We start from the raw sequence: 6,946 nt of genomic DNA on the forward strand, positions 1-6,946 counted from the left end.
ATGGATCAAGATGGAACATCAAGACAAGCTTCTCGGGTCCAAAGGATGGATTCCAAACTTGTATTTATTGTTCATTTTGATAGGATAGGCCACACTAGGACTTTTACTGTTTTTACGTTTTCATTTCTTTGCCTCTCATTCACATGTTAGTTTATGCATCGTATTCTGCCTAAAACCAAACCACGTACTAATAAAATGCATGAAAATTGACTCATATAGGTTGTATGTTAGTTTTCATGGACATACAGATGTCACAGTCTTATTAAGCCATCACCTTAGTTTATTCATTCTCGCATGCTAGATATTAGTTCACTTAAAATGAATTAAAATAAAGTTGATGGGATCTTCCTCTAAAACGGAAATTGAGATTAGTCTTTATAAGGGCAAACAACTATGAATCCCTTCTTCGTCGGTAGGCATAATAAGACCCCTTCTACGTTGGGTAAGTAGTTGTGTTGACTTAGTTTACCTCAACATCATAGTCTGAAGAGTTTCTCATGATTATGATGGACTAAAGATAGAATTTACAGAAATTTATCGACCAAGAATTCTAACGGTAGAATTAGCTAAAAGGTTAGCTTATCAATTTACAGAGAATTGAGTCTTGGGATCATTTATATAATTCTTGAGGGAGGTCAATTGTATAAATGTTTTGAGTCTTCGCGTTAGTCATTAGACTTAAAAATATAAACGATGCACATGCTTATTATTTTTATTCTTCTTCTCGCAGTGTAGAACACGATTATTTTTCATAATACTGCTACAACGAAATGGCTGGAAATAATGCAATCCCAATGCCTAGTGCCACACTTGATCGCGCGTCCTGGCTAAAAGTATTCATGGATCAGATGAATCAGTTCACACGTCTGAAAAATGATGGGTCCAACTTTGCGGACTGGGAGGCAGCACTACGGAATGCTGCCATTGCTGACGGTAAGCTTAAGTACTTAACTGAGCCAATACCGGTCAACCCAGGCCCCAATGCAGGAGTCAACGAGACACTCGCTTATAGTGATTTCGTTATGGAAGCGGGTGCGATAAAGAACGTACTCATCTTTGCAATGGAAACCAATTTGCAGAGACGCTTCATTGCCCAAAGTGCAAACAAGATTTTCACTACGCTCACTAACGAGTTCTCAAAAGCACCGAGAATCGTTACATATGAGCATACCTGTCGCTTCTTTGATGCGAAACTCCAGAAGGGCCAACCGGTTAGCCCACACATTCTTCACATGATTGAGAATATCTAGAAGCTGGAGGTACTGAATTGTAAAATCAGTGAGAGCATTGTCATTGACCGAATGCTTCATTCTCTTCACGATGGTTTTGCCCTTTTCAGGGCGAACTATTACATGAATGACTTGAAAAAGAGTCCTCATGAGCTACACTCCCTTCTCGTAAAGACCGAGAAGGATATGAAATTGAGTGGGAGCATGAAGCAGGATGTTCTCACGATTCACAACAAGGGTAAAGGTAAGGGCAAGGCTCATGGCGACCTAGCTGTAGGTAAGCCAAAGTTTAAAAAGCTAGGAAACGGAAAGATTGCGCCTGGTGAGACTAGGGGCTCACAGGGCAAGGCAAAGAGCAAGGGCGGTGACATAGAGTGCCACCATTGTCACAAGACTGGACATTGGAGGAGGAACTGTCCCGTCTACCGTGAGGACATCAAAGCAGGCCACGTCGTTCCTGTTGGTATGTCATCTTATATTCATATGATTGAGATTAACCATGCAAGTTTCGAAACTTTGGTACTTAATACTGGTTATGGTTCTCATCTGTGTAATCATTTGCAGGGCCTAAAGAACATCATACGTCTCGAAAAAGGTGATGTGGACCTGCGAGTCGGGAATGGAGTACGATTTCCTGCTGTCTGGAAGGGAACATATGTAATCCAACTCCCTAGTGGTTTTGAGTTATTTTTAAATAACTGTTACTATGTACCCAGTTTGTCTAAGAACATTATTTCTGTTTCCGTACTTGCTAAAGACGGTTTTGCATTTTAAATAAAGGATAATAGCTGTATTTTCTCTTTCAATGAAATGATTTATGGCAAAGCAGTTTCCATGAATGGAATTTATATCTTAGACCAAACTACAGAAGTATTACATGTGAATAATAAGAAAATAAAGGTTGGTGACAAAGATCAAACCTATCTATGGCATTGTCGAATGGGACACATAAATGAGAAACGCGTGAAGAAACTCGTCGATAATGGGACTATTCCCGCATTCGATTTTTCTACATATGGCACGTGTGAATCATGTCTCATTGGCAAGATGAATCAAATTTCCTTCAAAGGTGTTGGAATGCGCGCTAGTGACCTATTAGGACTCATACACACGCACGTATGTGGACCTATGTCAATTACCGCTAGAGATGGCTATATATATTTTATCACTTTCACGGACGATTTGAGTAGATACGGATATGTCTACTTAATGAAGCATAAAAGTGAGTCCTTTGAGAAATTCAAGGAATACCGAGCAAGTGGTACGAACCAACTGGGTAGAAAGATTAAAGCACTCCGTTCGGATCGGGGTGGCGAATATCTTTCAAATGAGTTTGATCAACACCGAAAGATCGTGGAATCGTTTTGCGATTAGCTCCACCTGGAACACCTCAATTGAATGGTGTGTCCGAACGGATAAATCGAACCTTACTTGATATGGTTCGATCCATGATGAGTCACACGGTAGTGCCTGATTCATTATGGGGTTATGCTCTTTTGTCAGCTGCTCTTATACTTAACCGAAGTCCGTCTAAAGCTGTCGACAAGACTCCATATGAAATGTGGAAGGGAACGGTACCCAACTTGTCCTTTATTCGGGTTTGGGGCTGCGAGGCTTATGTCAAGTGGAGACACGAGGATAAGCTCAGCCCGCGATCGGTCAAGACATACTTTATAGGTTATCCAAAAGGAACATTTGGTCATTACTTCTATTCGCGTACCGAACATCGAGTTTTTGTTGCGGCTAGTGCGACGTTCTTAGAGAAATAATTTCTCGAGAACAAGATGAGTAATAGAACCTTCGAGCTATCGGAGATTCCAGAACCAACAACGGAGGAACAGATGGAAGAAGTTGTTCCTCCAACTGATGATACGGTAAATATTCCTGAGGAACCTAGGAGGTCGGGTAGAGTTTCTCATCCTCCGGACAGATACATTGGTATGGTCGAGGAGAATGACGTTTTACTCCTAGAGAGTAATGAACCCGTTACCTATAAAGGTGCTATGACCTGTTCCGAATCAAAGCTATGGCTCGAAGCCATGCAATCCGAGATGGACTCCATGTATGAGAATGACGTATGGGATCTAGTTGATTTACCTAATAAGGTAAAACCTCTACAGTGCAAATGGCTTTACAAAATAAAGCGTTTTGTAGACGCGCAACCAGATACCTATAAGGCACGACTTATGGCAAAAGGTTTCACTCAAGTGCACGGATTGCATTATGATGAGATTTTTGCACCTGTAGTCATGCTACGTTCCATTCGGATAATCTTAGCGATTACGGCATTTAATGATTATGAAATTTGGCAAATGGACGTGAAAACCGCCTTCTTAAATGGTTATTTGGAGGAAGAGTTGTTCATGGTGCAACCCGAAGGTTTCATAGATCCTGATCATCCTAAGAAAGTATGCAAGCTTAAGCGTTCCATTTATGGACTTAAGCAAGCTTCTCGGAGTTGGAATCATCGTTTCGACCAGGTGATAAAAGATTATGGCTTCACTCGATCGGTCGAGGAACCATGCTTATATATCAAGTCGAGTGGGAGCAAGATTGTATTCTTGATATTGTATGTCGATGACATACTCTTGATTGGGAATGACATTCCTCTCCTATCTTCGGTTAAAGAATGGTTGAAGAACCATTTCCAGATGAAAGATCTGGGTGAGGCACAACGCATTTTGGGAATCCGTATCTACCGAGATAGATCACGACGGACGTTATCACTCAGTCAGGAGTCTTATTTGGATAAGATTCTTGAGAAGTTCAGCGTGACCAACTCCAAGAAGGGGAACCTTCTAATGACGACTGGGATGCAGTTGAGCAAGTCTCAGTCACCCACGATGCCTGAAGGGATTGAGCGCATGAGCCGTGTTCCTTATGCATCTGCAATAGGATCGATCATGTATGCCATGATATGCACACGTCCAGACGTGGCATATGTATTGAGTATGACGAGTCGGTACCAAAAAACTCCAGGTGAAACACACTGGATAGCTGTTAAAAACATCCTCAAGTACCTACGGAGGACTAAGGATTGGGTATTGACTTATGGAGGCGATACTAAGCTATGCACAATAGGTTACGCAGAAGCTAGCTTCCAAACGGATCGAGATGACTCAAAATCTCATTCCGGGTTCGTCTTCACTCTTAACGGTGCTGCGGTCAGCTGGAAGAGTTCCAAAAAGAGTGTTGTAGCAGATTCTACTACTGAATCCGAGTACTATGTCGCTTCAGAGGCAGCAAAGGAAGCAATATGGATGCGTCAATTCTTACAAGGACTTACAGTAGTTCCTAGTTCGAATGACCCGATCACCATCTATTGTGACAATAGAGGTGCCATCTTCCAGGCTAAGGAGCCAAGTCTAGCAAAAAATCTAGACATGTACATCGGAAAGCTCACCTGATCCGTGATTACGTGGAGCAAGAGGAGATAGTGATAGACAAGATTGCGACGGATGATAACATCGCGGATCCTCTCTCTAAACCGTTGAATTATGATAAGCATGTAGGGCACGTTAATTCCATGGGAATTAAAAGCGTTCCTGGGTTGTAGTACTTGATTATGGATTTGATACATTATCTTTTTCATATACTATTTATAACTTCATCGTTTTATTATAATATTTTGTTTTTCATGTGGATTGTACTGACAACATTGAACGCTACAAAGTGAACTGAATTACATTATATTTGTTTTGGTCCGTAATCGCTAATGTGAGCTGATAACTCCGGCTATTATATTGTGCAGTCGATTGATGGTGGGTTCAACGAGCCATAAGTCAAACGGTTGACTGATCGATCACAGATGCGAGATTATAACGATACCTCGTAGGACAATTTTTTTGTGACAACGTAATGGAGTCCTAAATGTTTAATAAAATTCGGTGCCAGGTCGTGGATAGGACATCCATTGTGTTCCTCGAGTCGATTTTTTTGACTATCGACTGTCTCTTGAGATTAAGGCAGTTTTTGGGTGACTTTGGTTTCTTTCTCACGGTCTCCGTGAATCGGAGGCTAAGTAGATTTTTTCTGGTCATTTCATACTCGTGCTTACATCTGCAGGATTCGAGTTGAGGAAAATATCCAACCCTTATCGGTATAGTTATTTCTCGGGGCCACTCGAGGAGTTGTAACTGAAATGCATGGCCATGCTCGAATGTTGATTCGTTTATCAGTTAAGTTACTCTCTAGTCGGGGAAACCACTCTTGATAATGATCGCTTGTAAAATACGACCTTTGTGAATGCGGATTTGCAAATTGTTTTACGTTGAGTGGGAGAAATTTTAGGATATGAGAATCGGTTATCGCACATACACTTGTGAGGACAAGTGGGAGTTTTTTGGAGCTTGTGTCCTCCACAAATTAGTGTGATAACATTTGTAAATCTCTTACAGGTTCACAAGGGTATACTTCGTATATTTAATCAGTTGATTAACGTTTACCTAATAACGGTTGGCTTGCTAGAAAGTTTGACGTTATTATCATACAGATGGCGGTGATCAACTGGTCCCTAAAGGTCACACCTATAAGATGTGTTTGAGAGATGTGGTTAGAGAAATATGATCACATTGATGCCTAATATGACTAAACAGTTAGTCAATGTGTTGATGAGACAATTATTTAATGAAGATTAAATAATATTAGTTGAGACGAATTAATCATGAATTAAGTAAATTAAATATAATAAGTTATATTTAATTAAATGTATGTAATGTTAGCTTGGACGAATTAATCTGTTAATTCGTAATTAAATGTAATCATTTATATTTAATATCAACAAGTTGAATGTGTCATAGTGGTAATAGTGAGGGTAGACAAACCAAGAGGTCATGGGTTCGATCCTCACTAGATGACAATTTAACACATTTTATACATTTTTGGAATAACCAAAAATAAGGAAAGAATACTCCTTATTTCGGTTATGGGCCGAAAAAAATAGAAAAGAAAAGCCTACCCTAATTCATTCCTATACACGGTTTATAGGTGAGTGAGGGAGAGGATTTTCTGACCTAATTCATTTTTTATTTTTGCCTCTTCTCTCATCGGAAAAACACAAAGAAAACCTAAAAATTATTTTAATTTTTGGATCGATTCTAGCAAAATCAAGGGCATTTCTCGGAGCATCTTGGGTGCAACTGATAGGAGAATATCTATTTTGATATTGTTCTTAGGCCGTATTTGCTAGGACCGAAGGTTAATTCTGAATCCTTTACTTTTGTTTATGTATTTTAATTTATGACTAGTGATCGTCATCATTAAATTCGTTATAATCCTTCATTTTAAGGGAAGTATACAGATTATTTCCCACATGAATCTCTAACTCAGCAATTAAAGGAATCTAAAACCGTTCTATCAAATACTAAAAGAACGCATACCGAGACGGTACGAGTTCTTAACGATAGATTCCAAAACTTTCATGACAATTAAGAAGAGACTCATCCTCCCAAGTCGTAGAGTCAGACCATTTCAAATGCAACGAAGAGATACAATCCTTAAAAGAATTACTCTTGCATGCTAGAAAGGTTCACGAAAAATGGGAAGCTAGCACACGTGTCCTAAATTTCCTAACTGAGCAATCGGATAACAACATAAAAATGGGATTAGGACATGAGTGCTATGGTCATAGAGATCACTCTAAATGCAAATCAACCCCTTCCGAACGAGATTTCAGAAGGAGAAAATATACAAATTTACCAGAATATTTGATTTGCAAT

Source organism: Silene latifolia, chromosome Y (genome assembly GCF_048544455.1).
Source record: "Silene latifolia isolate original U9 population chromosome Y, ASM4854445v1, whole genome shotgun sequence".
Classification (NCBI taxonomy): domain Eukaryota; kingdom Viridiplantae; phylum Streptophyta; class Magnoliopsida; order Caryophyllales; family Caryophyllaceae; genus Silene; species Silene latifolia.